The following is a 10,603-nucleotide window of genomic DNA, read 5'->3' on the forward strand; positions in this document are numbered from 1 at the left end:
GCTCCGTGGTATAAACAATACACCATGAAAAGTAATTTGAATAAAAACATAAATGGGGCTTTCTGGCTAGCGCAGTGGTTGGTACACTCGCTTCTCACCTAGGCGACCCGGGTTCAAATCCCCTTCCCAGCAGAATGAGAGTTTGGTTGTTGATCACCATACCGGACAGGTGGGGTTTCCTCGGTGTACTCCGGCTTTCCCCTACAACACAAGATCACACCAAAATTGAAAAGCTTTCAGTAACAACTAAATAGCTGGAAACTGAAGCTATAATACAAACAACAATATATATATACAGAAATACATACATACATACATACATACATACATACATACATACATACATACATACATACATACATACATACATACATACATCAACATACATACATCAACATACATACATCAACATACATACATACAAACATACATACATACATACATACATACATACATACATACATCAACATACATACATCAACATACATACATACATACATATATACATACATACATACATGCATACATACATACATCAACATACATCAACATACATCAACATACATACATCAACATACATACATCAACATACATACATACATACATACATACATACATACATACATACATACATACATCAACATACATACATCAACATACATCAACATACATACATACATACATACATACATACATACATACATACATACATACATACATACATACATCAACATACATACATCAACATACATACATAAACATACATGCATACATACATACATACATACATACATCAACATACATACATCAACATACATACATACATACATAACCTACCCTACTTAACCTAACCTTCTTACCTACCTACACGCATGCACACACACATACATGCATGCATTGCCAAATTGATAATGTAAACACATTTAACAATACATCTTTTTAATAAAGGGGATATTTGGGAATAAATTAACATGAATACAAGGTTATCTCAGTTATGAGTAACTTATAGAGGTGTTAACTTTGTTTTTTCGTTATCATTCTTGAGTGATCATTTCGTATACTGAATACATTATCGACTGAAAAAATTGTGCCCTTTCATAAGCTGCCAAGATCGAATAATTTTGTTTTGTGCCACAAATGATCATTGGACACCATTTAATTACAATGCCATCAATTTAAATCTTATGAATTCCAACGCATTCAATTGCCGAACATAGCAATACAATATCATTAAAATTTTAGATAATACACTATTCACGATTATTAAATTGCATCACGTGAAATTGTGTAATGGTATACTTTGGAATGAATAAAACAAGTCAAAAGAATGCTAATTATACCTGACATTTGGATTTTTATGTGTGAAAAATATAGTAGGCATTAAGGCATTTTGTTGTTCCTTGTTCTTTGTTCGTTTTGCTATTAATTCAATGTTTTACTTAACATAGCGTGCTGAAGAACTTGTGCTAGCAGCAAAACTAGAGGTAAGCTTTAAGCAGTTATATGAATTTAAAAGGTTTTCTGCTTTTCTTACTTTACGTGGTAGAATAGACGGACTATAGCGTATGTTTCAATATTACTGAAGGATTGAGGTATACACTAGGATTAAACTTTTCTAGTCGTGCAATGATACTGTATATGTGTTGTAAAATAACTAAAAGTTTACATAGTAGATTAACATGTATTTACATTTTAAGGTCAGGACAAGTCAAATTTTCTGTCGTTTATCCGCCTGGACAAGTGATTCAAAAGTTAATATCGCGCCTTACAATCGTAAATATTTTTCTGGAAAGAGTTTATTTGTTGTCTTCACTGTTATGTATAATTGTTATTCTATTCATTTTACACTAAATTATATACGTTTCTTCAGTTTGTTTTATATAATTAAGACATCAAAGCTTTCAAAAAAAATGACAAGCCTTGATCAAGCAACATTTTGAGGTATAACTGAAACTCATATAAAGGAGTTTATTTTTAGCAGATTTTTAACAAAAAAAAACACGGGAAGAAAAATAAGCATCAAGTACTTGATCTAGGTTTAGATATGTTATTAGTTTATACCCTACATTAAATTTAACAAAAAATCATTTTCTTGAGTATAATATTAAATAAGGTTATGCTACATAATATTTAAACACTGGGCGCATATACCTTATTTATTCTCTGGTATTAACATTTTGTTTTCAAAATGTTGGCAACAACTTGGGTTCGTAATTCCTTGATAATTGCATAAATTATCTGATAACAGATACATGCAAATATAAACTAGACAGTTTTACCACACATTTTATTAATTCTGTTATTGGACCTTCATTTAGCAATCGTAAACACAAAGGTCAACACTTTGAGAACATGATGGTTGATTGCGATATTAACCTATTATTCTATCACGAGTTTGAATCGTGATCTCGCGTAATCAAGTCTTTATTTTGTGCTTTGGAATCGTGGTCTGGCGTTTTCGCACCTGCATGCCGAGGTCGACAAAATGGTATTAACGGAATACTGTAAAATCCCCTTTATGTAACCAAAACAACATTGTGCTAGCAGACAGCGTGAAGATTGCTAAGGGCAAATTATGTTTTTTGTTTTTTAAATTTTCACTGCGCAATAGTGTTTAAAGAAAAAAAAGAACAGTATTCACAATTGCATGACTTGTGTTAATGAAAACCTAATTAGACATTAATTTAAAACCCAGTTCTAGATATTTTAATTGTCCGGTAAATTAATAATAATTGTCATATATTAAAACATGTATGCATTATGTTTAAGCAAGCAAAATAACGCTATTGGCTATGAAAAAATGCTAAGATATCGGTTCATTAACGGATCATTCAAAAGCGGTAAAATAATAAAGGGATTGTAACCCCTTTCCTCCGAAATTCTGAAAATATGCAGATTTTAACTAAGGCGTTTGTCATTGTGTACACACCGGTCTTACTGACCTGTGTACTAACGCGAAAGGACTTGTGGGTAGCACTTCTTTCACGAGTGAAAAGTGAAAGCGAAAGTAGGTCAGGTAATCGTGCTTCTGATAATCGCTATCAGTCTTAATAGAGATTCAAAATCACATGTAAACATAATTAAATAACATTTCTTTAAACAACATTCCGTTTTAAACACACACTAAATTACGATTTTTCTTTCATTATTAACATTTTCATTCCTACGCAGAACTACTTTGGCGGAAGCATATTTCCCCAAACCAGGGGCAATGTGATGCGTCTTAGTATAAAGGTGACAATAACGTAGTGACGTCACCATCAATGTATAGAATGAGGCGGTTGTGTGCATCAACACGGAATTCTGCGTGGCTCAGTGGTAGCGCATTGGCTTTTAAATCCCGAAGACGGCAATAATTTGTATCGAACTATTTTTTTGCACTTTAAAAAGCTACTCAAAAACATTATATATTCTTTAGTTTACATATTTATTTTTTCAAAAATACGAAAATCTGTCGACAAGTCCCTTTAAGGGAAGTTGTACACCTCTACACAAAGAATCATATCGAAAAGATACTAAGTGTGTTTGAAGTTTTTTTAATTGAAGAATAATTACTATAAGTTACGGGCAATTAAAAATAATTACATTGTGTCAAGTCTGAAAACTTAGATACATACACTTATTAAGCAAAATATGATAATTGCTATCGACTGAAACATTAAATACACTATGCGTGTGCCTTAAGAAGTTTATGTGTTCCTTCCGAGCTTGATGCATTAATTTTCTACCCTACGAAAGGTTCACGTGTCTTTGCACCCAACGCTAATATAACGGTCAACTGACTCTTTGCATACTTCTTTCAGGTTTTATGACCGTCACACGGTTGTATATACACGTGTCAACGAATCGACGTAAATAGGAGGAATTGTAGGAAATGCATATGTCCCAATATTTAGAGCCTATATATATAACGTGACATTCTAGGTGTCCGAAAACAGTTACAAAATATTTTATTATTTGGGGGAGGGAGGCGGAGCTAAAAAGAGGGTGCCCGAAAACTTACAATATTACCGTATTTTTTATGATAACATGCTTTTACTTAACTGCATACACCACATTTTAGTAATATAACAACTTGCAAAATACCGCATGACTAAAACAACTGTAAAACAACTGTAATTAAAGCATTATGCTCCAAGATGTACAACTGCTGTAGTTATCAATGCACGCGTACATTTTTATGCCCCCATTCGAATAAGAGGGGGTATATTGTTTTACTCATGTCGGTCCGTCGGTCGGTCGGTCCGTTCGTCCACCGAATGGTTTCCGAATGATAACTCAAGAACGCTTACGCCAAGGATCATGAAACTTCCTAGGTACATTGAGCATGACTCGCAGATGACCCCTATTGATTTTGAGGTCACTAGGTTAAAGGTCAAGGTCACGGTGACTAGAACCAGTAAAATGCTTTCCGGATGATAACTCAAGAACGCTTACGCCTAGGATCATGAAACTGCATAGGTACATTGATCATGACTTGCAGATGACCCCTATTGATTTTTAGGTCACTAGGTCAAAAGTCAAGGTCACGGTGACTCGACACAGAAAAATGGTTTCCGGATGATAACTCAAGAACGCTTACGCCTAGGATCATGAAACTTCATAGGTACATTGATCATGACTCGCAGATGACCCCTATTGATTTTCAGATAACTTGGTCAAAGGTCAAGGTCACGGTGATTCGAACCAGAAAAATGGTTTCCGGATGATAACTCAAAAACGCGTACGCCTAGGATCATGAAACTTCCTAGGTACATTGATCATGACTCGCAGATGACCCCTATTGATTTACAGGTCACTAGGTCAAAGGTCAAGGTCACGGTGACTCGAACCAGTAAAATGGTTTCCGGATGATAACTCAAGAACGCTTATGCCTAGGATCATGAAACTTCATAGGTACATTGATCATGACTCGCAGATGACCCATATTGATTTTCAGGTCACTAGGTCAAAGGTCAAGGTCACGGTGACTCGAACCAGTAAAATGGTTTCCGGATGATAACTCAAGAAAGCTTATGCCTAGGATGATGAAACTTCATAGGCACATTGATCATGACTCGCAGATGACCCTTATTGATTTTCAGGTCATTAGGTCAAAGGTCAAGGTCACGGTGACTCGAACCAGTAAAATGGTTTCTGGATGATAACTCAAGAACGCTTACACCTAGGATCATGAAACTTCATAGGTAAATTGATCATGACTCGCAGATGACCCTTATTGATTTTGAGGTCACTAGGTCAAAGGTCAAGGTCACGGTGACGCGACACACTTAAATGGTTTCCGTATGATAACTCAAGAAAGCTTACGCCTAGGATCATGAAACTTCATAGGTACATTGATCATGACTGGCAGATGACCCCTATTGATTTTCAGGTCACCAGGTCAAAGGTCAAGGTCACAGTGACAAAAAACGTATTCACACAATGGCTGCTACTACAACTGACAGCCCATATGGGGGCATGCATGTTTTACAAACAGCCCTTGTTAATAAATAATTTAACCAATATCAACCAAATACCGGGTTTATCTCATTGAGTACCAATTAGATTAAAAGGATACGATACCATAGCTTCGGGCTTTAATTTAAGTATTAACTAATACACATTTAAAGCCAGGGCTCGAAATTAATACTCGCTCACTCGAAAAATGCGAGTGAAAAATACCGATTGCGAGTTAAGTTTTAAGCCACTAGAATTTTTTTGCGAGTGAAGAAATAGTGAAAAAAAAGAGTTATATTGCTAAATGCGCTCGACGTTGTGAACGCTAAACCGCAGTTCAATTAATAGAACGTCCGAATACCCATATGCGGAAGCTCGCACCTTGTATGTAGACTGGTATGCTTATAGTACATATATACGGATGGTATTGGTACAAAGAACATGAAACAGTCGATTATCCACACATGTTCAAATTAAAAGACAAAAAACCTGAACAGTCATGTCGTCGAAGCGAAAAATAACTTGTTTCTTTTTGCCCACAGATTGAAATAACAATACGAAATATAAAGCAAAGTTAACCGTTGAGTTGAGAGAAAAAAAAAACGGAAAGTGAATTATTCCACGAAAACAGTGAAAAAGTGGGAAAAAGAATTTCATATATAACACCAAAACTTGTGGTTGATGTCATATTTTATTTAGTTTTAATAGTACTAAACTAATGTCCAAACTCGCTTTTATTTATGTTTCCAGCAAAATTTGCGAGAATGTTTTTGATTTTGCGAGCTGGTATTTAAGCTGCTCGCAATGTTTTGCTAGTAGAAAGAAAAGTTAAATTGAGCCCTGAAAGCTAACTTCTTTTAAAACAGGGCTTTGCAATTTTACCGTTTCAGTTTAAGTATGATAGCATCGCCCTTTATTCAATATTTGACTACGCTAAATGTGATCTTATGGTATAAAATTATGGCGCATTGACTTTTCAAACGATATTAGCATAACATATACAAAAAAAGTATGGAACTTCGCATGGAAATCATAGGGCAAATCACACGCAGTTTCTTAAAGTCAAATATATGGAAAACAATCAAAAAATAATAATTTCTTAAAAGTTTTATGTGTGCACTTATACATATATATAAAACATTTAATGACTAACTTCAATACATGCCAAAATCTCTGAAAAGGCCCCTTTAATAACATCAATATATTTCCATGTTTTCAGCCGATAATCTTTCGATAGGAAAACCATTTAACCAAATGAGTCATCTAAAAGTAGATGTGCTGATATGTTTTGATCACGAAACAATTTAGAGGAAGCGAGTCTCGCATGTGACCACTTTAAATCAAATGATGGGGGTATCATCGACTCATTCACTTTTCTTTAACACGGAATTTTGGTGGTATTTTCATGTGTTCGGTACACATACTGAGTGTTATGTGCAAAGTTTTAACTTATTGATATCAGAATATATTATACAAGTTTATGTAGAAATTGAGTGCACCATAACTTTAAGTATTAAGTGAAAACTTTTTAAAAGTTTTCAATTTAACTAGCAAGACACATAATACAAATATTTAGAACAAATCTTTTTGCCCATGCAAGTCAGGCCCGTAGCCAGAGTTTTGAAAAGGGGGTGCGAATTTTCCTATCAACGAGTGTTATTGAAAAACGAAGTGGCGAAGCGGTAGGTGGGGGAGGGGTTGTCCCCTTCCTGCAATCGGGGTTTTGCCTTCCTGCAATCGAGGGTTTAGAGGTCCTCTCTCTAGAAAATTTTGAAAATGAAAAGTAAAATCCTGCATTTTGGTTGCTTTTTATCTGAATTCAGATACTGGAGTTATAGAGCATTTACATATGAAAATTCACATTCATTGACTCTACCCAGTGACTGATCGACATGAATATGATATAACATACATACTGCCGTTTTTCAATAACCACTTTTTTTTATCAGTCACGGAAATACATTATTTTATACCCGAAGCTAGTATGCGAGCACACACTTTGTTTTCATATTCAACAACACATTGATAGAATATAAAATCAATAATAGGAACGGTATACAATATCATTATTTATTGGAATCCTGATAACATTGGTGTATTTTACCGTTCCAAAATTCTACCATTCCTAAATCAAGCAAATTAAAAGGAAAATTTTGACTTTTTTCAAAACAACTGTTTGCCTGCTACTATAGATAGTACCTGAGGCCTAGCATTGCTCTAAACGTGATAATAGTGTTTTGTACAACAAAAACTGATTAACAAAACTGGGTCTTCTCTTATCTGCATCAATACTAAACAGAAATAAAAATGTTATAACTGGTTACTTGTATTTTTTAAAATTATTTTTAACAAATCTGTTATTATTTTCCAAACGAATATCAGAGTACAACAATTAAGGCTTCATGAAGACCCTTTAACCACAAACAACTGGTCCTATCGTCTCAAAGCCCTTATTTAAGAAATAGTAAACTCCACTGAGGTCCCTATGGCATTATAGTGACCAGCCAGGCAGCCACAAACCGTATATGGACCGAAGCCGTAGGCTGAGGTCCATATACAGATTGTGGCTGCCTGGCTGGCCACTATAATGCCATTGGGACCGAAGTGGAGTTTACTATTTCTTATATTACACCGAAGAGTTTCCCCTTTACTATTGTACAGTGTTGTACGATTGTTTATGGTTTAGATCAAAAAGAGATAAACTGAAGAATTTCGCAGGAATAATGACGTCATTTCGTTAAAATATGACGCCATCATTTGTCATCGTAAAACAGTGCAAATTTAGTGGTGTGTAACCCCGAACGGTCCATATATAAAAATAGTGACCGGTCCATATACTTTTAGGTTCCTCTATCGCATTTAATAGACTGAAACCGGTCATATAGATATAGAAGGACCAATATCTCTGAGGTGTAATATAAATGTATAGCACATATCGTTACTATAAATAGTAACAAAATGACGTCGCGAGCGGGCCGTTATTCGTATCTAGCGGGCCAATATAAATTATATCAGCCCTAGGGCCGAGTTTTCATATCAGAAAAGAATGGGATCGCGCGGCTAATACTAAACAATATGGCGTCCACATTCAGTCTTAGCCATAAAGAAGTAAAACATCATCTACTGGTTATTGTTCTACTCACCGAAGCTGTGTTATAACCATGCTTATTTTCGTAAAATTTAATTTGCTTCCATGACGAAGTAAATTCTGGACACATTTCTTCATCGCCATCCATCTTTTTCATTTAAAAGGACTGGATGTAAGCAGGCAATTCTTTGAGGATAGACATTCTTTGATCGACTGACAAAGGAAGGACGTTTTCATCAAAGAAATTACCCTTTTAATTCAACATCGATTTCCTTCAAACAGTTAAAGAACCATTCACTGACGCTTATCTTAAATTTAGGCATAATACATCAATTGTTCGACGAAACATCGCGTTATTCGAGTCGAAATTATAACGAAATCGAAAATGCAGTCTCACCAGTTTCATTCCAGTTTTATATCCCAACACTGTTATTCACATTCAAAATATTATATTAATCCATCGTAAACACACACACTAATCGTTCGATGCTTAACAAATATTTAACTGTTACATAAAACACTCCAAGTCCGATTTGTTGTTGTCCTAAAATCGAGAGAGTCTAGGTAGTTTCGTCATTGAAATGACGTCACATGAGGTACGTCATAAACTGCGTAATCAATTAAATGAAAATAAAAGTACGAAAAGCTGTTTCTGTATAAATGTTCGTGAAGGACCAAAATAGAATAATGGCCCTCGGGCCGTTATGTCGGCAGCGGGCCGATTATAGACGCCCGGCCCAGCTCTGTCGTGTGTTATTGTCTAAATTTCACATATCGTTACTATAAATAGTAACAAAATGACGTCGCGAGCAGGCCGTTATTCGTATCTAGCGGGCCAATATAAATTATATCAGCCCTAGGGCCGATTTTTCATATCAGAAAAGAATGGGATCGCGCGGATAATACTGAACAATATGGCGTCCACATTCAGTCTTAGCAATAAAGAAGTAAAACATCATCTACTGGTTATTGTTCTACTCACTGAAGTTGTGTTATAACCATGCTTATTTTCGTAAAATTTAATTTGCTTCCATGACGAAGTAAATTCTGGACACATTTCTTCATCGCCATCCATCTTTTTCATTTAAAAGGACTGAATGTAACTTGTAAGCAGGCAATTCTTTGAGGATAGACATTCTTTTATCAACTGACAAAGGAAGGACGTTTTCATCAAAGAAATTACCCTTTTAATTCAACATCGATTTCCTTCAAACAGTTAAAGAACCATTCACTGACGCTTATCTTAAATTTAGGCATAATCCATCAATTACAATTATTCAACAAAACATCGCGTTATTCGAGTCGACATTTTAACGAAATCGAAAATGCAGTCTCACCAGTTTCATTCCAGTTTTATATCCCAACACGGTTATTCACATTCAAAATATTATATTAATCCATCGTAAACACACACACTAATCGTTCGATGCTTAACAAAATATTTAACTGTTAAATAAAACACTCCAAGTCCGATTTGTTGTTGTCCTAAAATCCAGAGAGTCTAGGTAGTTTCGTCATTGAAATGACGTCACATGAGGTACTTCATAAACTGCGTAATCAATTAAATGAAAATAAAAGTACGGAAAGCTGTTTCTGTATAAATGTTCGTGAAGGACCAAAATAGTATGATATGTGATATTTAAACGATAACACACGACAGAGCAGGGTCGGGCGTCTACAATCGGCCCTTGCCGAATAATGGCCCTCGGGCCGTTATGTCGGCAGCGGGCCGATTATAGACGCCCGGCCCAGCTCTGTCGTGTGTTATTGTCTAAATAACAGGACGTTGAAGAAAAATTGGACTTATTTGCCCGTAAGTTCAAGATCCGTCACAGTTAATGAACATTTAACAATAACGTCCACCTGATCATATATGTTATAACGTTTTAAACTCATTATAACGTTTAATACTCATTATGACAACTGTTTCAGAGTATGGCATATTTTCTAGTGCCAAGTTTTACATAATTAAAACATTGTGGGCAGTTCTGTTTTTGGAGCAGAATCGATGCCATAAGGTGTTGGTAAACTACAAAAAAGGTACATTGCTTAGTAGAAATGATTTGTTTTCTTGCC

The sequence above is a fragment of the Dreissena polymorpha genome, chromosome 10 (genome assembly GCF_020536995.1).
Source record: "Dreissena polymorpha isolate Duluth1 chromosome 10, UMN_Dpol_1.0, whole genome shotgun sequence".
In the NCBI taxonomy this organism is placed as follows: domain Eukaryota; kingdom Metazoa; phylum Mollusca; class Bivalvia; order Myida; family Dreissenidae; genus Dreissena; species Dreissena polymorpha.